The following is a 23,598-nucleotide window of genomic DNA, read 5'->3' as shown; positions in this document are numbered from 1 at the left end:
TGGGGTCGCAAAGAGTTGGACACAATTGATCGACTGAACTGAATTAATATTAATAGACCTCCAAACTGTGCCATTACAACAGATGGTGTGCATCACTTTCATGGCATCACCCACAGTTGCTCTCAACTCTGAACTAACCCTCAGTCTCCTCAAGAGGAAAGCGAGTTTCTGAGGTTAGTGATGTTTCTCGTTTCTCCGGGATTCAGTGCCGTGCCTGACACACAGCAGTCCCCAGGAACAATTGCAGAACGAGCGCTGCCTCAGCCACTCTGAGCAGTTGGCAGGTCAGGTCACTGGCATGAGCCGAAGAAAGAAATGTTGGGAGAAGTTTTGTTGTGTTTTATTTTAATGGCCGGAAGATCAAAATGATTTTCCACAGCCATGACCTCATTTCGGCTGGAAAGGTCAATGCTCACCTCCCCCTCGCGTCATCAACTGTCCGGCTGTGCACCCATATTTCTGTCTCTGCTCTTAGCGTGTTTATTGAATGTGTATCATTTTTCAATGTCGATTTTCATAAGCTTAATATGATACTTTAGAAAATGGCAAAGATAAATCTGCTATTTAATTCCAGTTTTGCTCGAAGGGATGGCAGATCATCCACATTCCACATGCTGTCTTTGTAGGGAAATAGGAAATTCTCCAGAGCAATTAGAGTCAGAATATGATTGGAAGGTCTTGACTCTCTCAAGACACCTCCAATTTTTAGACTCTCTGGAATAGTTGAGATGACCTGTGGCCAATGTCCAGGGGACAAGACTGACCCTGGAAAATTAAAGGAGTTTCCCAGCAGGAATTCCCCTGGAGCCAGCACAGGACCACATGGTGCTTCAAAACTGAAGCCAAGAAGCTTGGTCTTTGCTGGAGATGCGCGTGAGTGCAGACAGGCAGCGGGCGTGCTGACCGCGGGCGCTGCCGTGCTCACAGGTGCCCTGCGCTCACAGGGGATGCTCTGAGTGGTCCAGGTTCAAAGTGAGCAGCCGTGAAGCTCTCCTGGGAGACCGAGCCAGCGGTAAGCATAGTTGGACATTCCAGAAATATACTGATGACTTAACATGATCAAATTTGTTGACTCTATATGTCATAACAACCTGGTTCTGGGTGGTGGGGTAGGGAGATGGGGGTGAGGACAGGATGCTTCCGGTTGGGCTGTGCTGCTTTCATGGAGACAACAACAAGCAAGGACTTCCTCCTCCAAGGAAGCAGAGTGGTTGGAAAGCTGAGCCACCTCTGTCAGAGCAGCCCCCAGCCTGGGACCACCCTAAGGCCCTTCCCAAATAGCGTGGAACCTACTCTGTCTTCCTTATTATACTTTATAATTTCAATAGGCATTCCATCTAAACGGGGTTACAGTGGATATGTCTCTGGTCATCTAAGCACTCAAGAGTGAGTTGTTAATTTTTCCTATGTCACTGAGTTTTAATCCAAGTCCTATAATCCTGTGTTTCATTATTTTATCATTGAGCTATGATTAAATTTCTAAGGAAAAATAATAGACTAATTATTTTGTCAATTTGATTTAAATTTTTTGCTAGGTAATTATAGCAAAGAATACCATGTGACAATCTAGTAATTGTGGGAAATCTGGACAGGCTTAATAATGTCAATGACTTAACATTTCGTAATTGTTTGGTGTGATCAGTTCAGACTTAGAGGGAAGGAAGTAGACAAGCATAGTTTTATCCCCCTGGACCAGTCCAGGGATGCATGATGTTTTACTTGGAAGAGTTCAAAGATTTCTAAGTGGTCTTTCCATTTGCTGTGAGTTCTGTCCCTATCTATTTTGCACCTGTATTACAGATTCGTCTTCCCAAAGAAGATATCTGAGCAATGAACCCTAGAATCTGTAGATTAGAAGGGATGGTATGGACAGCCTGCCTCACCCTGCAGCTGGGCATCTGCGTGAAGTGTCTGGATGCTTCCCATGGAGACTTTCTCAACATAGGACCCTTGACCCACCTGCTAGAGGATCGCCTGTGATCTTGTCAAAATGCACATTCTATGTCTGCACCCCTGTTCCACTGACTTGGACACTTGATCATCAGGAGAGCCCTCTGTGGCTCAAAGATAAGGGAAAAATAGCACAAGGCAGTCCATTTTATCCTGGGAAACTCATTATTAGAAAGATACTGGAATGTTACACTCAAAAATTAAACAGCAACAAGAATAGAGATAGGAAAAAAAAATCAAAATAGCTGAATCTCCCTGTCTCACTCCTGGTCGTAAGGCAGAGAGCTATGGTCTTGTGGTCTCTGTGGTCCTACAATCCTGTGGTCCATGTTGTCCTCGGGTCCTGTGGTCCTGTGATTCATGTGGTTCTGTGGTCCACGTGCTTCTGTAATAAAACTTGATGCCTTGGCAACAGAGGACAGTATGTCAGAGACTACGGCTGCCTTTCTTCCAGTTTTATCTGAAAAGATCAGCTATGATGAGTGAATCCTTGACCTTTCTTTGGGCTGGAGGCCCTCATGCTGCTCTGTATTGCTGTTACAAGGTGCAGCGTTTGTGGGCATGTTCCTGAAATGCCCAGGAGTTGTTTGCATGAATGGAGGGAATGTTCTGGAAGCATCAGTGTGCTTCAAGTTCTTCCCTTCACTGTGAGGGATCACCTCACAGTCTCAACAGGCCCCCAACTCAGACTTTGCTTGTTCCCACACAGAGAGATTCTCTATCCTCACTTGCCCTTGGCTCAAAGTCAATGATGAAGCAGCTTGGAGGCTTTTGTGAGTGTAACCAGGCTTCATGCTCTTAAAAGCACTTTTTGAAGTTCATAGAATTATAAAGAGGAGCAGTAGTAGTCTGATGCAGGGAGAATGATGTGTGTGGCTGAGCCCCATCTGTCATCTCAGCAAGTGATGAGGCCAAATTTATAGTTTAGTTTCTAAAGTCTAATAATCTCCAAATGTTCCACCAGACCCCCTTGGCAAGTCCCCTGACGGCAGAGACATGCAAGTGTAATTCAGCTGAGAAAGATGAAGGTTTCACAGTCATAAAATCAGTCCTCTTCTCTTTCTTTATCCTCCAGAGAGATCACTTAAAGATCACACAGTTCTCTTCCCCCCAGTATGCTGACTCTGTATCCAATGCACACATTTGCATGTCTACATGCAACATAGACAGAGAGACATCAGGTGTATGATGAGTATTACCAGGCAAGGTAATAAAATAAGCTCATTCTCTTGAAGCTGCAGTTGTATTTGTATTGTTTGGGATGTTAATTACTGGGTGGATAAATCTGAGAAAAATTAGTCTGGGGACAGCAGAGATGCCCTTTATTTGTTGCCATTTATGTGGATTCTTGTTTCTGTTAAATAAGGGACTTTATTTTTTAAATAAAGTTATGTTCACAGGAAAATTGAGCAGAGGGTAGTAAGAGGCCCCAATATATCCCCTCTCACCCCCCGCCTACTGTTTCCCTATTAGCAGTATCTTGTGTTAGTGAGGCACATTTGTTGCTGTTGGTGAATCTCCATTGACACATTTGTATTTAGCAAAGTCCATGGTTTTTATTATGGTTACTCTCTGTGCTGTGGAGTTTTATGGGTTTTGGCACACAATGTCATGTATCCGTCATTACAGTGTTGTGCAGATTAGTTTCAAGATCCTAAATCTATCTTCATTTATTCCTTCTCTAACAGTCTTCCTTTCTCCATGTAGGTCTGAGTCTCAGGCCTGTATATCCTTCCTTCTCTCTTCAGAAATTCTTTTAATATTTCTCACAAGGCAGATCTACTGCTACAAATTTATTTTTCTTTGTCAGAGAAAGTCTTTACTTTTCCTTCACTTCTGAAGAATAATTTTCCTGGGTTATGCTCTGATAAAGCCTCAAATGGTTAGTCTCTGGTAACAAGGTTTCCCCTGAAGGCAAGCCTCCTAAGTAGGACGGAGTACTCTGGGCATGTTTCAAAAGGGCTCCTTTCCCCTCCCTCTGCCAAAGCATGAGGCGGTGTTCTCTGATCTTCACTCTAAGGACCTGGTAGAGTTCCTGGAGGTAAAACTCACGAGAGTTGGGGACCTTCCAATGACCTGGCCCAAAAGGACCTTTTTTTGTCTCTCAAGTGTGTCCACACTCAAGCTCCAGAAATTATTCAGCCAGCTGTTAAGTGTTCCTGCTGGCTGATTGCTCCAAGGCTTCTGTTTACGCTGTGATTCTCTGCACTCACCTATCTATCTCTTCAGGTTTCAGGGTGACTGTTTGCCCTGAAACCTCAATTCTCCAATGAATCTAAATAGTTGTTATTTTCAAATTATTCAGCTGTTTTCTTATTGTGAGGATGGGACTGGTAATAGCCAAGCTCTTCACATGTTGGGCTGGACACCAGGATATACCATTTTCTTTTCCTCTGGGGCCAGCATTTCAAATTTCCTAGTACTAGTCTATCCACTTCCCAATTTTTAAAGAAATTTTAAATGGTCTGGTTCATCATTGACCTTTGCTATGTAATAAATAATAATTTTCTTGTGTAGACATTATTTTATAAATACTTGCATTATCCTAAAGATCAAGCTGGATTTAGAAAAGGCAGAGGAACCAGAGATGAAATTGCCAACATCCTTTGGATCATCGAAAAAGCAAGACATTTCTAGAAAAACATCTACTTCTCCTTTATTGACTATGCCAAAGCCTTTGACTGTGTGGATCACAATAAACTGTGGAAAATTCTGAACGAGATGGGAATACCAGACCACCTGACCTGCCTCCTGAGAAATCTGTATGCAGGTCAGGGAGCAACAGTTAGAACTGAACATGGAACAACAGACTGGTTCCAAATAGGAAAAGGAGCGTGTCAAGGCTGCATATTGTCACCCTGCTTATTTAACTTATATGCAGAGTACATCATGAGAAATGCTGGACTGGATGAAGCACAATCTGGAATCAAGACTGCCAGGAGAAATATCAAGAACCTCAGATATGCAGGTGACACCACCCTTATGGAAGAAAGCGAAGAACTAAAGAGTCTCTTGATGAAAGTGAAAGAGGAGAGTGAAAAAGTTGGCTTAAAACTCAACATTCAGAAAACTAAGATCATGACATATGGTCCCATCACTTCATGGCAAATAGATGGGGAAACAGTGGAAACAATCACGGACTTTAGTTTTGGGGGCTCCAAAATCACTCAGAAGGTGACTGCAGCTATGAAATTAAAAGAAGCTTGCTTCTTGAAGGAAAAGTTATGACCAACCTAGACGGCATATTAAAAAGCAGAGACATTACTTTGCCGACAAAGGTCCATCTAGTCAAAGCTATGGTTTTTGCAGTAGTCATGTATGGATGTGAGAGTTGGACTATAGAGAAAGCTGAACGCCAAAGAACTGATGCTTTTGAACTGTGGTGTTGGAGAGTCCCTTGGACTGCAAGGAGGTCCAGCCAGTCCATCCTAAAGGAAATCAGTCCTGAATGTCAATTGGAAGGACTGAGGCTGAAGCTGAAACTCCAATATTTTGGCCACCTAATGTGAAGAACTGACTCACTTGAAAAGACCCTGATGCTGGGAAAGAGTGAAGGCAGGCGGAGAAGGGGACGACATAGGATAAGATGGTTGGATGGCATCACCGACACAATGGACATGAGTTTGAGCAAGCTCCAGAAGTTGGTGAGGGACAGGGAGGCCTGGCCTGCTGCAGTCCATGGGGTGGCAAAGAGTCAGACACGACTGAGTAACTGAATTGAACTGAACTGAACTGAAAGATTACAACCATTTTCATGTATATTTGGGGGGTTTTTGTTTCTTTGTTTGTTTTTTACCCACAATAACAGTCTTAATGTTGCCAAACATCTCTAGTTTAAGTTACTCAGTCGCGTCTGACTCTTTGAAACCCCATGGGCTATAGCCCATCAGGCTCCTCTGTCCATGGGATTTCCCAGGCAAGAATACTGGAGTGGATTACCATTTCCTCCTCCAGGGGATATTCCCCATCCGGGGATCAAGCCCAGGCCTCCTGCATTGCAGGCAGACTCTTTACTACTCGGCCACCTGGGAAGCCCCAAACATTCAGAAGCATCTTTACACAGGAATCTGATCTTTGAGTCTAATAATAATGAAGAGGATAAAAGTTGGATTCATTCTCTTCTGAGCAGTCCTTCCCACGTCTGTAGAAGCCAAATTATCCATTTCAAATATTCTTCTTCATGACTCTCTTGTAGATACTCCCAAAGAAGGATAAAAGTATTTACCTTCTATGAAAATATTGACATTTTATTTTCATTGAATAAAAACTTGATATCTATTTAGAAAATAGTGAAACATATAAAATGCTTCAATGCCAAAGGAGCACATATTAACTCAATATTAATGTTATATTTATATTAATATAATATATGTAATAAACATGTATTACTTGTAACAAGAGTAATACATATAATAAACATGCATTGCTTTCCAGGAACCTGTGTAAGAGCCGGACATGTGGAGATGAGTAGAATCTGCCTGTGGTCTTCAAGGAACACGCTATCCGTTGGAATAGTATAGGTATGATTTCTGACACCTGGTGATTCAGGGTTCTGATTCTCCAGCATGAAGAAGAATGGCCTGTCAATCAAGGCCCCTCTGGGAGGAAAAGATCTTCCATGTAGGTAACAAAAGATCCCAATTCCAGGACTGAACAAGAAAGACAATAAACTAAAACAGTGAAGTTTTAAGGAAGCTCAGGATCATCTTACTACCACCCCAGCGTAAGTGAGGAAGTTGTGATGGGAAGAGCTGCCCAGCTTTGGGCAGCCAAGGTGCACCCTCTGCAGGCCAGCGGGTCCTCCTCCCAGACTCTGCCTCTTGGGAGGGCGCCCGCGCCCAGTGCGGGGTCTCGGGTCTGACCGGCCACGTCTCTGCAGCTGTGCGTGTGTTGCCAGAAGACAGGGCAGGCGGTGGACAGCAGCCTGGGTGATGGAGCAGAAAGCGGCAGTCTTAGAAAACTTAGGAAATTACTTATAACCAATTTCAGTTGAAGGTACTAACTTACATGTCAATTGTGATGGTTAATATTTATGTATCAACTTGACTGGGCACCAGGGCACCAAGATGCTTGGTCAATACTACTATGGGTGCATCTGTTAGGGTGTAGTCAGTAGACTGCATACAGAACGCTGCCATCCACCGTGCAGGGGGCATCCCCCAGCTTCGTGGGCCCCTGATGAAACAGAAGACGAGCAAGTGAGGATCTGCTGTGCTGAGGTCCAATGTTCTTTGAGCTGTGACTCAGTCTTCTCTGGCTCCAGGCTGGGGCAGCAGCCAACACGTCAACTTTCCGGTTCTCAGGCCTACAGACTGAATACCTGGGGATACTCAGCCTCCACACCAAAAGCAGCAGTCCTATACATACATTTACATGCATGTGCACATACATGTACGCACATAGGTATGTGTGTATATATCCTATTGATTCTGTTTCTCTGGAAAACCCTGCCTGATACTAATAATACTGTACCAGTTTTATATTAGTATGGTTATTGTTGTTCAGTTGTTCAGTCAGGTCTGACTCTTTGTGACTGCATGGACTGCAGCACACCAGGCCTCCCTGTCCATCACCAACTCCCGGAGCTTGCTCAAACTCATGTCCATTGAGTCAGTGATGCCATCCAACCATCTCATCCTTTGTCGTCCCGTTCTCCTCCTGCCTTCAGTCTTTCCCAGCATCGGGGTCTTTTCCAGTGAGTCAGCTCATCACATCAGGTAGCCAAAGTATTGGAGCTTCAGTTTCAGCATCAGTCCTTTCAATGAATATTCAGGACTGATTTCCTTTAGGATGGACTGGCTGGATCTCCTTGCAGTCCAAGGGACTCTCAAGAGTCTTCTCCAACACCACAGTTCAAAAGCATCAATTCTTCAGTGCTCAGCTTACTTTATGGTCCAACTCTCACAGGCATACATGACACTGGAAAAACCACAGCCTTGACTAGACGGACCTTTGTTTGGGAAGTAATGCCTGTGCTCTTTACTAGTGTGGTACCAAACTAATAATCAATGGATAACACATTCAAAACGTGTTTTAGTTAATTCTCTGTAAGAAATAGATGATTTTGCCCTATGTTTATTCTACGGCTAATATATTTATTGAGTGAAATTTTTCTTATTTAGAAAATGAATCTGACCACAAGATAAGTGAATTGTTTAAGGTAGACAGATATGAATCCCAGTCTTTCTCTAACATGTTCACTCTTCTTTTACTTTAAAAATGTATTTTTATGTTTTTAAATAAAAATTGTGTATATTTAAGGTGTACAATATGAAGATTTGATACACATGGTGAGATGGTTATGACAGTCAAGCTAATCATCTTGTCACGTCCACACATAATTATCATCTTTCTGTGTGATGAGTCCACATCAAAACTACTATCTTCTCTGTCTTTAACTACCCCATTTGTCCTATTTCAAACTTGGTTTCTAAAAACTCTAATTTTCTTTCCTTTGTATAAGAAGCATGAATAGTTTCCAAAAAAACTTTCAAGAAGTTAAAAGAATAGAAAATAAAGCAGTAATCCATCTTTCAGGATTTAAATGTCTGTTAAAAGCTATGCTTGCATCTCTAGCTTTTGGCTTATTAATAGGTATAGTGAAATTTCTAGTTATAATATACAGTTTCTCCAAAATGTATACCATAGCTAATGCACAGTTTTTCTAAATTTCCCTTTGCTATTTTTTCCAAGCTGGTTCCACAGTGATCTCACAGTTATTGAGAGCGACAATCAGCCCAAGTGTGGTTTCCCGTGAATGGAGTGTAGCGGGAGCAGCTGCCACGTCTAACTCTGGCGCCCGTTGCCGCTCGGAGCCTCGGCGCAGAAGCTCAATCAGGAGACTCATTAGAGGCCTCACGAGCTGGGACTTCCTGCGTTGAATGATTTTGTTTAAAGTTGTTTTGCTTCTGCTCCACTTTCTTAATGAAGTTGATACTGTGGGTATTTTGGGTTCTGTGGGCATGCGGCTGTGAATAGATGCACAGTCTTCCAGTTTTCAAAGATTTTTGTGTTTCTTTGTAAAAATACACGACAGTCACCAAGCGCATTTAAAAGGAATGACTTGTCTTGCGAGCAGAGAAAGATTTGCTTGGAATAGAACATGCCCCACTGGCCTCCAACTTCTGAGAGTGGGCACCCAAAGACAGCAAGACCTTGACCTTGTATCATTTGTGATAAGGTGATTTTGGAGGGCAGAGTCTTTGAATGATTGCAATACTCTAAGTATAACCACCTTCTTGTACTAAGCATTTTTTAATACAAAATTATTCTAAATTATTTGCCCTGTTTTCTTACCTTAGGAGAAGACAGTTTTGGTCAAAATAAAATGCTTGAGCAACTCTAGTGTTATTTCGATCACTGGCCTTAAGCCGAGCATGACCTGCGTATCCCCTTCCCTCTGGGCTCTCCCTCAACGCCGCCCCTGGTCTCCCACAGGAAGCGCGGTGCACCTGCTCCTCCACACCACCCACTGCTGTTAGGAAAATTAAGGGAGATAAAACCTGCTAAGCTGGTAATCCTAATCTTACTAATTTATTACTGTCTAATGAAGATGGCAGCTGCACTTTTTAAGCCAACTTTAAAACCAATATTTTGTTCAAAAAAAATTGGCATTGCCTGAATTGACACTACCAAAACAAATGAAGGATATTTTCAAGCAAATAACACCCCTGACAGGAAGATCCCAGACTAAATGTCTCAGGATTGCCCATTGGTTGCCGTCAGGAACACAGGCCCTAGATCAGGAGCCCAGAGCAGGAACAGCAAGCAGGCAGCCCACTGTTACAGCGGGAGATGAAGGCTGCCCTGACCCAGGGCTGCAGCTGTCCCCATTTCATTGCTGGTTGAAATGCAGTCTATTTTTCTGTATCAGTTTTGCTATCTGCTATGCACAGGTAAGTAACACAGAACTTCTGTTGACCCCTAAAGACGCATGGCAAGAGCTGGGTAGATTTTCACTAAGTTAGTGGTGTGACTTTTGAGAGTTATAATGACAAAAGCGTTGCAGGGCTAAGTGTCAGGAACACACTGAAAAGATGTGGGATGTCCCACAAAAAAACCTGCAAAATGCATCCTCCTGGGAGCCTGAGACGAAGAGACACGTGGCCCACAGCTCAGGGGGCCATGCTGAGTCCAGAGAGGGAGACGTGGAGGATAGCTTTGGTCAGACCTGCAGCCGTGGAGGAGCATCTGTCTGCGGGGCGGGGTGTAGAGAAAACCCAGACACGGGGCCTGACAGAGAGGAACTGCAGGCAAACCAGAGGCGACGAACCTCGGGCTCAGCGGAGTCCCCTCACCTGGACCAGGGGGCCTCTCACCTGGGATGGGTGAGGGGCCTGGAGCCGATCCCCGAGGTGCCCAGTCGATTAGTCTGCGAGTGAGGAGGCAGGCTGTCCGCTGAGAAGATGGGGAGCCTCAGCAATGGCGGCGAGTTTGGGGGGCAGCCGGGTCAGCAGTCTGAGGAGGGGGCTGGTGAGCAGAGATGGTGACGGGCGGTCAGCGCAGTCTCTGTTTCAGGCACACAGAGGCGCTTAATCCTTCAGAATCCCAGGGCGGTAAATGCTACTGTTATTCGCAGATCATGGCACTGAGCCAGAGAAGGTGACCGGAAAGATGCGCAGGACCGCACGGACTGGACAGAGCCCAGGGGGCCCCGGAGGCCGCGGACGCACGGCAGCCGGTGCTCTGGGCCACGCTCCTTGCTGCATCCGAGAGAATGTGTTAGAGCTTTTTCACATTGGCTACTGACTTTATCTAAGAAGTGACATTTGAGTATTAATTTATTTCCTGTACTCTTCGGAGTGGTAATAAACCCCTAAGCAGAGAAAACATCCTTAGCTGTGTACTGTTCTGGGTATAAAGGCCTCTCCTAGCTTCTTCCCGCAGCCCTACACTTGTCTAATGATACGTTTTCCTTTATTGCGTATCTGCATGTGCCTCGCTCCTCCTGCTAACCGGCCATGTTTGTGTCTTTTGAAAGGTCCTGCTTGTGCTCAGGCGCTGACATCCCTGCCAACACACAAAGCTCCGCGTCACACAGAAGCAGGAGGGAGCGGACTCTGGAGGTGAGCGCAGGGTGAGCTTTTAACGGAACAGCCTGAGACCGCCAGCACCGCTGAGGCAGGAGCCAGGCTGAAGCGGGGAATCGCAGACAGACAGATGGACGGACAAGAGGCTAAGGTGGACTCGGGAGGGCAGACACCCCCTAAGCTGCTACAGTGGAGTCTGATTTCTGTAACCAGAAAAGGTCACACCACGGGGACCTAGAAAGCAGGGCAATTAGGATAGGGAACCTGTGGCTCAGCCCCAGAGTGAGGGCTTCACAAGTCGGTCCCCAATTGCAGAAGAGAGAAGGAAGCTTCTGGAAGCGCTGTTATGCAGGTGGGGCCATTAGCGCCCCGGAGAACCCCACCAGGCCAGGCAGGCGTGAGCAGAGGCCCAGACTCACCTCGGCAGCTACGGGGTTGGGGGGCGCCCCTCAGCAGAGGTGGTGAGGTGACCCTGGGACAGGGAGTGGGTGAAGAGCATAAAACACACCCCAAGGTCTTCGGGAAGCTCGGGGCACAGGGACCTGTTTTGAAAAGATCCACAGGTGATGCATAGGCTCTGCAGGATTTGAAAAGCAGGACATAAAGAATTTCTAATTAGTTCACTTGCGTTTTGGCAAATATGCCTTTATTCATCAGAAGCATGTGGTTTGTGCAGCTTAAGTGATTTTTGCACAAATGTTATGACTAAAATGACATAGAAATCATCGTAAAACACTTGACAGACTGCAGACATGACTTACTTTACATCTACCTTCCATTTTACAGAAATATGTTGAAATTTTTTTAAAAAATGCTGTGAGATTGCTGTATGGACTTCCTGACTAAGAATACAAAATGAAAACTCATTTATTATCTGCATTGTTCTGCCTTAAAAATCAATGAAAGCACCCACCAGAATGTTATTTAAATTGAAATACGACCATGCATTGAAAGTCAGCGCAGCTTGAAGGACACGTGACCTTCTCACGGCCGTTCGTGTCTCGCTCCGGCCGATGACCTGTGTGTCTCTGTTGAGAGACCCCAGCCCAACGGCCCCGTGCCTGCGCTGCCTCCATCCCGGGGGCACCACTGGGGATGCTGGCAGCATTGGTCCTGCTGTTCTGGAAGGGCTAACATTGTGCATTAACATTAAACATAAACGTGTGTGTAAGTTTTAAGCACGTGCGTGCGTGCTAAGTCGCTTCAGTCGTGTCCACTTCTTTGCAACCGCATGGACTATAGCCCCCCAGGCCCCTCTGTCCACGGGATTCTCCAGGCAGGAATACTGGGGTGGTTGCCACAGCCTCCTCCAGAGGATCTCCCAGACCAGGCACTGAACTTGTGTCTCTGTCTCCTGCTTTGGCAGGAGGGTTCTTCACTGCTAGCAGGGCGTGGGAAGCCCATTAAACGCGTGTGTGTGAACACATATCTGTAGTTGTAATATATTGCAGCAGAAGGTTTTTCTTGGTTGTGACCCTGTGTTTTCATGTTTCCTTTCAGTTACAGTATCACCATTCTAAATTCACCAGATGAAATTTACATGAAAGTGATTTATCAGATGTTCTAAGAACCTGATTGTAATAGTGTTTTCTTTATTTCTTTTTCTTCACAAAACACTTTCTCAGACTCCTCTATTAATTATGTCTAAATATGTGTATATGTTTTTAAAAAATAAAATACTATAAGATTTAAATTTTCTAGTATTTATTCTGGCACCAATAAATTAATGTTACATTAACTTTTATAATATTTAGATTGCAGAGGCCCAGAAACTGATTTATATGGTCCCCTAGAAGCACTGTGAAGGAGCATTCTTTGATTCTTTTATTCAGAACTCAAGACTTTGGCCAAGTTTTTTCTTTTTTTATTCCCTGCTTCTAGTTTAAAAACTATTGTGCTTTCATTGAAAAATTTGTGCATCCAATCTAAAATAAAGAGAGACATTGAAACAAAACTCAGCAAGAATCCCACAATTCTGAAAAAGTTTCAGGTAGTACTTGTTCCCTCTCCTACACACAGATTTCACTTTAGAAAAATGAAAAGTGGAAGGCACCATGTGGTCAATCAGCTTGGGCTGCCATAATGAAACTCCACAGACTGGGTGACACTCACTTCTCCCAGTTCTGGAGACTGGATGCCCAAGATCAAGGTGCCAGCCAGCCTGGCTCCCCGTCCGAGCAGGGCAGCGACTCCCATCTTCATGCTGTGTCCTCACACGGGTGGGGGCAGCTGGGTCTCCTCTGCCCTTATGACCTCACTTAACCTTCACCGCCTGCTCATGGGCCCCCTATGCACGTTCAGGGACCTGGGGTCAGGGCTTCAACAAAGGGTTTTGGGGTCACATCCACTCTACAACGTTATACATACTATTTTATAAGTGATATCTTAGCAATATAATGTGAATGACACTACATGTCATGAAACCATATCATTTGTAGTGACTACCTGGTGTTACTGTGTATAAAACATAATGTATTTAACTAACTCTTATTATTTCCAACTATATTTTTCAAATAAACACAATATTTCAGAGCATTTTTATAGATAAATCTTTGTGTTTATCATTTATTACTCAACCATTATTATTATTCAGTATTACCCATTAAAAGACGCTTGCTGCTTGGAAGAAAAGCTATGACCAACCTAGACAGCATATTAAAAAGCAGAGACATTACTTTGCCAATAAAGGTCCGTCTAGTCAAGGCTATGGTTTTTCCAATAGTCATGTATGGATGTGAGAGTTGGGCTATAAAGAAAGCTGAGTGCCGAATAATTGGTGCTTTTGAACTATGATGTTGGAGAAGACTCTTGAGAGTCCCTAGGACTGCAAGGAGATCCAACCAGTCCATCCTAAAGGAGATCAGTACTGAATATTCATTGGAAGGACTGATGCCAAAGGTGATGCTCCAATCCTTTGGCCACCAGATGCGAAGAACTGACTCTTGAAAAGACCCTAATGCTGTACCTAAAACTGCCTCTATCAACAGCTATTGATCAACAATGATATATGTATTTTTTAACAACTTCATAAATATGTATAGTGGTCTGCCATTGTATCTGATAACTGAGATTACTTATAATGCAGTTTTTCATGCTTATTGGTTATTCATATTTCTTCTTTGATGAAGGGTCTCTTTGACAATTTTTTACAACTAAAAATATTCAATTTGTATTGCAATTTAATAAGTTACATGAAAATAATTAAACACAATGTCTAAGTGGGATTTATTCCAGGAATGCAAGTTTGGTTTAACACCCCAGACTCAATCAGATAAGACACTGTAGGGGCTGAGTCCAGCACAGAAGGCATGGTCTTTTCAGTGGATGAGAAACAAAGCCTCTCCAGCTTTGCTGCTGCCGCAGGAGGGTCCCCGTAACGCTGCGCTTGCTGAGCCTTCCTGAGGCTGCTGCAGACCTAGCCGCCTGTGTCATGACTTTCAGTAACTGCATTTGTGGACTGGAGTAGGGACTGGAGTCTCCCTCAAAGGAGCCTTGGGCCATGTCTATGGGGCTCAAGGTGAATCTCCTTCCTTGAATGCAAGATGTGTGATCGAAGCTGCTCACAGGAGCAGCTCTTGGTCTGTGGCCGTTGGCTGTTTGTCTCCAGAGGTGCTGAACCCAGTTCTGGAGCGTCCAGGGACAAGGCTGGCAGCCCGTGCACCCACGGTCCATCAGGGGCTGCTCAGTGAGGGGGAGCGGATGCAACCCTCCAGCCGGCGGACATTCGCACTAAGAGCAGTGTTCACTGGGGCCCCCAGACGCGATGCCTCTGCCGCCAGCATAGACAGGCGCTGCGGGGGTGAGGGAAACGCTCGGCATCAGAGGGTACAACAAAGAGGTGACTCAAACCCGTCTCATATCCCTTCCCCTTAAACCCAGAAAAACAACGATCGCCAACAACAAGGCCCCTGACCTCTGAGAGGAGGAGTCTTAGAAACGTGAGAAGACTGGAACCTGCATCCCCAGAGTACCCCTCATAACAAAAAAGAAAGAAGGAAGGAAGTAGGAAGGAAGGGAAGGCCATGAAACCTGGGCACGCGGAAGAAGGAGAAAAAGAAAGAGGTCTGCAATTTGAGCTGACTAAAAATCCAGAATTTATGTACAGATATATATATAATAATATAAAATATAATATAGGGCTTCTCTGTTGGTTCAGCAGTAAAGAATCTTCCTGCCAATGCAGAGGACTCAGGTTCGATCCCTGGGTCAGGAAGGTCCCCTAGAGAAGGAAATGACAACCCACTCCAGTATTCTTGCCTGGGAAATCCTGTGGACAGAGGGGCCTGGCGGACTACCATCCAAGGGGTCACAAAGACTTGGGCACGACTTAGGAACTAAGCAATAACAATATATAATATACCGTATATAACACAAAGAAAAGATTAAAAAGGCTGAGTGGCTTTTGTGGTCTTTAAACAGAATTTCATGAAAATCTTAAAATCTAAAACTCGTAGAGGAAAACATAGGCAAAACACTCTCTGACATAAATTATAGCAGGATCCTCTATGACCCACCTCCCAGAGTAATGGAAATAAAAGCAAAAATAAACAAATGGGACCTAATTAAACTTAAAAGCTTTTGCACAACTAAGGAAACTATAAGCAAGGTGAAAAGACAGCTTTCAGAATGGAAGAAAATAATAGCAAATGAAGCAACTGACAAAGAATTAATCTCTAAAATAAACAAGCAGCTCCTGCAGCTCAATTCCAGAAAAATAAACGACCCAATCAAAAAATGGGCCAAAGAACTAAACAGAGATTCTCTTCCAACAGAAGACATACAAGATGGCATTAACAACACATTTGAAAAGATGCCTCAACATTCATCATTATCAGAGAAATGCAAATCAAAACCACAATGAGGTACCATCTCATGCCTGGTCGAATGGTGCCATCTGAACAAGTTAACACACAATTAACTGCTGCAGATGTGTGGAGAAAAGGGAACCCTCTTACATGTTGGTGGAATACAATACTTTAGAACAGCCACTATTGGAGAAAAGTGTGAGATTTCCTTAAAAAAACTGGAAATAGAACTGCCATAAGACCCCAGCATCCCACTCTGGGCATACACACTGAGGAAACCCAGAATTAAAAGAACACATGCACCCCAATTCATCGACAGCACTGTTTATAATAGCCAGGACATGAACAAAACCTAGATGATCCATTGGCAGAAAATGGATAGAAAGTGTGGTACATATACACAATGAATATCAGGTTCAGTCGCTCAGTCGTGTCCAACTCTTTGCGACCCCCATGAATCGCAGCACGCCAGCTCCCTGTCTATCACCAACTCCCGGAGTCACCCAAACCATGTCCATCGAGTCGGTATCGCGCATACCAGCCATCTTCACCCTCTGTCGTCCCCTTCTGCCTCCTGCCCTCAATCTTTCCCAGCATCAGCGGTATTTTCCAATGAGTTTCAACTCTTCACATGAGGTGGTCAGAGTATTGGAGTTCAGCTTCACATCAGTCCTTCCAATGAACACCCAGAGACTGATCTCCTTTAGGATGGACTAGTTGGATCTCCATTGCAATCCAAGGGCTCTCAAGAGTCTTCTCCAACACCACAGTTCAAAACATCAATTCTTCAGTGCTCAGCTTTCTTCACCGTCCAACTCTCACATCCATACATGACCACTGGAAAAACCATAGCCTTGACTACACTGGACCTTTGTTGGCAAAGTAATGTCTCTGCTTTTAAATATGCTATCCAGGTTGGTCATAACTTTCCTTCCAAGGAGTAAGCATCTTTTAATTTCATGGCTGCAATCACCATCTGCAGAAAAATAAAGTCTGCCACTGTTTCCTTGTTTCCACATCTATTTGCCATGAAGTGATGGGACCAGATGCCATGATCTTAGTTTTCTGAATGTTGAGCTTTAAGCCAACTTTTTCACTCTCCTCCTTCACTTTCATCAAGAGGCTTTTTAGTTCCTCTTCACTTTTTACCATAAGGATGGTGTCATCTGCATATCTGAGGTTATTGATATTTCTCCTGGCAATGGAATATTACTCAGCTATTAAAAAGAATGCATTTGAATCAGTTCGAATGAGGTGGGTGAAACTGGAGCCTATCACACAGAGTGAAGTAAGTCAGAAAGAAAAATACCAATACAGTGTATTAACTCATATATATGGAATTTAGAAAGATGGTAATGATGACACTATGTGCAAGACAGCAAAAGAGACACAGACTTTTGGACTCTGTGGGAGAAGGCGAGGGTGGGATGATTTGAGAGAATAGCATTGAAACATGTGTATTACCATATGTGAAATAGATCGCCAGTCCGTGTTTGATGCATGAGACAGGGTGCTCGGGGCTGGTGCACTGGGATGACCCTGAGGGATGGGATGGGATGGGGAGGGAGGTGGGAGGGGGGTTCAAGATGGGGGACACATGTACACCCATGGCTGATTCATACCAATGTATGGCAAAAACCACTACAATGTTGTAAAGTAATTAACCTCCAATTAAAATAAATAAATTAATTTTTTTTAAAACTTAAAATCTGTTCTTCACCTAAAGAAAGTAAAAATTTACAGAATGAGACAACATATTTGCAGAGTACATATTTGATAAGGGGATCTTATCCAGGATACATGAATAACAGCTGCCAATAAAAATGAAAAATCAGGTAATACATTTTCTTTAAAATGGGCAAAGGATGTGAGTGGAGGATGCTCCAAAGATGATATATAACTATTCGGTGAACATATGAAGAGCTACTCAATGTTATTAGGCATCAAGGGAATGCACATCAAAACATTAGGAGGCTAAAACAAAAAGACAAAAATATACACTGGCAAAGATGCAGAGAAACTGGATTCCTCATCCTTGCTTGTGAGAATGTAAAATGCAGCCATTTTGGAAAAACAGCTCAGCTTTGGCTTTTTCCAAAAATAGTAAACTTGTTGCCATATGATTCAATACTTCCATTCCTAGGTATCTGTTCAAGGGAATTAAAATCGTATGTCCACAAAAGCACACAAGCATTACTCGGAGTACCTAAAGTGGGAAAACAACCTAAATACTCAACAAATGACTAATGGTCAAATAACATGTGTTATTCTGTCCAAGGGGATATTATCCCACAATAAAATGCATGGAGTGTTTCTGCCAGCTACAGCATGGATAAACCAGGCAGAAAAGGCCTGTCACAGAGATGTATGAGCCCACAGATCTTAACCATCAGATCAGGTCCCTCCATAGACAGCGAGGCGCCTTGGTGTGGCCGGGACCTTGGAGGGAGGAGAGGTAAGGAGTGCCTGCCGGTGGGCTGATGGAAACACCCTCACCAGTGAGGGGGCACAGCTGTAAGCACACTCAAAGCAAACATAACCCCGCACCTGGATCAGGCAGCTTGAAGGGTGGATTTCGTGGTATGTGGGTCGTATCTCAACAAAGCTGCTATTAATAGGAGGATGTGGCAGCGAAGATATAGGATACGAGGCTCTCTCACCACCTGAGAAATGCGGATCGTCTGAGAGCGAGTTGCCATTGGTCTCTTAGTCTTGGCTGCCCCTATGTGAGGCCTTAGGGAAAAGACCCGCAGAAAGAAAGCTGCTACCCCCCTTTTTGAAGTAGCCTTCAACAACATTTGTCAACATTACATGTGCATTTGTGTTCTGGCTGGACAATCCCTCTTTCAGGAACTTCCCCTGAGGATGACTCTCCATGACACAGAATGCAAACACATGGAGTTATTGACTGTCTTGCTGAATCCACATAATATTGACAGTAACCTGCATGTCCGTATGTCAGAGGCAAGTCCAACAAATTGTTGTGCCCACATAGGAGAATACTCTGAGTTGTGAGACAGAAAGGGAGTGTCACTAAGTGGGCCAGTTCAGTTCAGTTCAGTCTCTCAGTCATGTCCGACTCTTTGTGACCCCATGAATCGCAGCACGCCAGGCCTCCCTGTCCATCACTAAGTTCCGGAGTCCACCCGAACCCATGCCCATTGTGTCAGTGATGCCATCCAACCTTCTCATCCTCTGTCGTCCCCTTCTCCTCCTGCCCTCAATCTTTCCCAGCATCAGGGTATTTTCCAATGAGTCAACTCTTCACATGAGGTGGCCAAAGTATTGGAGTCTCAGCTTCAACATCAGTCCTTCCAATGAACACCCAGGACTGATCTCATTTACGATGGACTGGTTGGATCTCCTTGCAATCCAAGGGACTCTCAAGAGTCTTCTCCAACTCCACAGTTCAAAAGCATCAATTCTTCGGCGCTCAGCTTTCTTCGCCATCCAACTCTCACATCCATACATGACCACTGGAAAAACCATAGCCTTGACTAGACAGACCTTTGTTGGCAAAGTAATGTCTCTGCTTTTAAATATGCTATCCAGGTTGGTCATAACTTTCCTTCCAAGGAGCAAGTGTCTTTTAATTTCATGGCTGCAACCACCATCTGCAGTGATTTTGGAGCCCAGAAAAATAAAGTCTGACACTGTTTCCACTGTTTCCCCATCTATTTGCCATGAAGTGATGGGACCAGATGCCATGATCCTAGTTTTCTGAATGTTGAGCTTTAAGCCAACTTTTTCACTCTCCTCTTTCACTTTCATCAAGAGGCTTTTTAGTTCCCCTTCACTCTCTGCCATAAGGGTGGTGTCATCTGCATATCTGAGGTTATTGATATTTCTCCTGGCAAACTTGATTCCAGCTTCTGCTTCCTCCAGCCCAGCATTTCTCATGATGTACTCTGCATATAAGTTAAATAAGCAGTGTGACAATACACAGCCTTGACATACTCTTTTTCCTATTTGGAACCAGTCTGTTGTTCCATGTCCAGTTCTAACTGTTGCTTCCTGACCTGCATACAGGTTTCTCAAGAGGCAGGTCGGGTGGTCTGGTATTCCCATCTCTTGAAGAATTTTCCACAGTTTATTGTGATCCACACAGTCAAAGGCTTTGGCATAGTCAATAAAGCAGAAATAGATGTTTTTCTGGAACTCTCTTGCTTTTTCGATGATCCAGCAGATGTTGGCAATTTGATCTCTTGTTCCTCTGCCTTTTCTAAAACCACCTTGAACATCTGGAAGTTCACGGTTCACATATTGCTGAAGCCTGGCTTGGAGAACTTTGAGCATTACTTTACTAGTGTGTGAGATGAGTATAATTGTGTGGTAGTTTAAACATTCTTTGGCATTACCTTTCTTTGGGATTGGAATGGAACCCGACCTTTTCCAGTCCTGAGGCCGCTGCTGAGTTTTCCAAATTTGCTGGCACATTGAGGGCAGCGCTTTCACAGCATCATCTTTTAGGGTTTGAAATAGCTCAACTGGAATTCTATCACCTCCACTAGCTTTGTTCGTAGTGATGCTTCCTAAGGCCCACTTGACTTCACATTCCAGGATGTCTGGCTCTAGGTGAGTGATCACACCTTCATGATTATCTGGGTCATGAAGATCTTTTTTGTACAGTTCTTCTGTGTATTCTTGCCACCTCTTCTTAATATCTTCTGCTTCTATTAGGTCCATACCATTTCTGTCCTTTATTGAGCCCATCTTTGCATGAAAAGTTCCCTTGGTATCTCTAATTTTCTTGAAGAGATCTCTAGTCTTTCCCATCCTATTGTTTTCCTCTATTTCTTTACAGTGATCACTGAGGAAGGCTTTCTTATTTCTCCTTGCTATTCTTTGGAACTCTGCATTCAAATAGGAATATCTTTCCTTTTCTCCTTTGCTTTTTGCTTCTCTTCTTTTTACAGCTATTTTAAGGCCTCTTCAGACAACCATTTTGCTTTTTTGCATTTCTTTCTCTTGGGGATGGTCTTGATCCTTGTCTCCTGTACTAAGTGAGCCAAAATGTGTAAAAAGAAAAAAAAGGAAAGAAGACACGTGTCTGTGTGATTGTGTGAAACACACGCGGGGTGGGGGCTAAGCTGAGGGGCTGGGAGCAGGACTCGGGGTAAATATAGGGACAGGGACACTTCCGGGAATGCAGTGTGGCTTATTTCTTAGCAAAACCTGTTCATGCTAATTTTATACATTTTTGCCTTGTTTCTATTTTTGCCCAAATTTTGTCTTCTAATATGGACTCAGTCACATTTCTGTTTTGAACGGGTTACATTAATTATCAGACACCCTATTTTCAGCCAGTCACAGAAGCACATTTTGACTGCACGTCCACTTTGTTTCAACACCCTCTGCCACCGGCATGCTTTACTGCTTGTTCTGATTTTCTTAAAGCAATGACACTGGGGTGCCCAAACATGTAATTCTCCCACCTGCAGGGGTCTTTCCAAATATAACAGTCCACACACACATTTGCACTGAAGTTATGCAGAGGGATTCCTCAGAGTCAAGTTTAAAATCTCCTCTTGGGACTTCCCTGGTGGCCCAGCGGTTAAGAATCCACCTGCCGATGCAGGGGACCCCAGTTTGACTCCTGGTCTAGGGAGATTCCACGCGCAGGGGGCAGCTGAGGCCATGCACCACAGCTGCTGGACCCATGCTTTAGAGCCTGGGCGCCACGACCACTAAGCCTGTGCGCCAACTGCGGAAGCCTGTGGTCCAGGGTGTGTGCTCCGGAGCAGCAGGAGCCACCGCAATGAGAAGCCCACGTACCGCAACTAGAGAAAGACTGCCCACAGCAGCAAAGACCCAGCACAGCCAAAAATATATTTAAAAATTTAAAAACCTTAAAACAAAGTCTTCTCCTGAGACCTGCCTGGTTCTGCAGTTTGGGTTGTCTGGCCCCTGTGCGGGGTGTTTGCCCCATGAATCGGGCGGCTCTGTGGGTCAGCCCCCTCCATGAGCCCCAGGGCTGGCAGGAGGCCAGCCTGCCTACTCGTGTCTATGTTGTGTTTCCCGCTGATGGCTCACTCTCGGGGAAAGTGCATGCGTCTTTGGAAGGTATCTGTCTGGCTAATACCTTAGCTGATTTTCCCAGGTTATACCAGCCTCGTTTATATGAATAATTTTATTTTCTACTAAAGGCTTTTTCCTATCGTTAAAAAATTGTCACAATGAATTAATGTAATTTCTGAGTTTTCTTTCAATGGGAAGAAGAAACAGGAAATGAAACATTTATTACACAGCAGATGATGCTCAGACTTTGGATGAAAGCCAGGGGCCTCAGGGAATTAGGGGTATTCCTTCAAGTTACCTGCTTAGTTATCAAACTGGAGCCCAAACCAGCAATTCCTATAGGTCTCATCCCACAGAATCTACACAAAGGAGGAAACTGACTGTAGAAAGACTTTGCATCAGCTGCCAAATTCTCAGGGAGAATCAGCCACTCTCATGAGAATCCCGTTAATCCTAACTCTCCAGGCACAAAATCCACACGGCTTTGTGGCCTCGGTGAGGAGATGATCCCCTTCTGGCTCTTTTGCCGTCACCCAGTCTGTTTCTCCTGACACCAAACACGGATCTGAAAATGGGGCTGAAGCAACGTTACGTCCTCTCTGATGTCTGCTCTGGGCTCAGTGGGCACAGACCCCCCCATCAGACCACGTGGTTTACCTGCATGAAACTACGATGAGGCCTTTGTCCTGTGGCTCGTTACCAACATCCACCCCATCCCTGCATGCGGCTATCGCCACCACATGTGTATCCATGTGATTTGGGTGAGTAACTTGAATTCTCCCTGGGTGGAATAACAATGGAAACACCTCAGTAGGTACTTTGTCTTGACGAGAATGTTCTCTGGGACCCTCTCTCCCAAGAAAGCCTATGACATCTGGGGCCCGATCCACACTCTGCGTTCAGGGTCGAGGGCTCCTGCCCTCCTTCCAAGCCGACCTCACCCCAGACCCCAAGGGTCTGTGCTGCGGGCCCCCTCCCTGATGAGCAGCATCACTGCCCGGCTCATGCAGGGAGACAGGTGGGCCCGCTGGCTCAGATGATCCTGCCTCTCCAGCTACCCAGGACTGTGGGGCTTCATTCCGGCTCCTCCTGCAATGTTCTTGCTGCTGCACATCTTCCTGCTACTCGCTTTTCTCATGGGTGGCTCCTAATTAAGAGAATGTGATCACTTTTATTAACAGTGCACTTTTCATGCACTTAAGAGTCAATAATTACACATGCTGATTGCAGTGAGATAACAGAAATAATCTAAATGGTGAGGAATTTGTAGTATTCAGTTGTTAATGAACGAACTAGAGCTACAGGCATCCACGTGGGCAGACCACAAAGCAACAGTGAGGGAAAAACTGAATCATTACAGAAGTATGTTCTTCCTGGTCCTGTGACGTTTATTCTCACCCCGGAAAAAAGTTCTCTTAAGAGTTATTGAATAAGTTTAAGCTCTTAGGAGGATAAGAAAAATGTTTTCTAGTCAGAATTTACAACAGCTTAAACAAAGTTGGGTTTGACACATGATTAGAATGAATGAGTTGGTGAGTGAATGAATGGGTGAGTGAATGTATGAATGGGTGTGTGAATGAATGAATGAATGAGTGAAAGATGATGAGTGAGTGAATGATTCAGTGAGTGAATTAATGATTGAGTGAGTGAATGAATTAATGAGTGAGTGAGTGAATGAGTGAGTGAGTGAATTAATGATTGAGTGAGTGAGTGAACGAATTAATGAGTGAGTGAGTGAATGAGTGAGTGAGTGAATTAATAATTGAGTGAGTGAGTGAATGAATTAACGAGTGGGT

At 44.4% G+C, this 23,598-nt stretch overlaps 1 long non-coding RNA gene across 2 annotated transcripts; it reads left to right on the top strand.

Annotated features, from left to right (window-relative positions):
• Positions 1 to 878: 878 nt before the first annotated feature.
• LOC122431976 lies at positions 879 to 12,606 on the top strand. Of its 2 annotated transcripts, XR_006266680.1 has the most exons (4): positions 879 to 1,012; positions 6,385 to 6,470; positions 10,931 to 11,015; positions 11,766 to 12,606. It is a non-coding gene; the product is annotated as an uncharacterized LOC122431976 (long non-coding RNA). The 2 variants fall into 2 exon arrangements; XR_006266681.1 differs by lacking the exons at positions 10,931 to 11,015; positions 11,766 to 12,606 and adding an exon at positions 8,644 to 9,124.
• Positions 12,607 to 23,598: the final 10,992 nt, after the last annotated feature.

Source organism: Cervus canadensis, chromosome 30, assembly GCF_019320065.1.
Source record: "Cervus canadensis isolate Bull #8, Minnesota chromosome 30, ASM1932006v1, whole genome shotgun sequence".
NCBI lineage: Eukaryota > Metazoa > Chordata > Mammalia > Artiodactyla > Cervidae > Cervus > Cervus canadensis.
The sequence above is the reverse complement of the archived record's forward strand: the minus strand, read 5'-3'. Positions and strand labels throughout refer to the sequence as shown.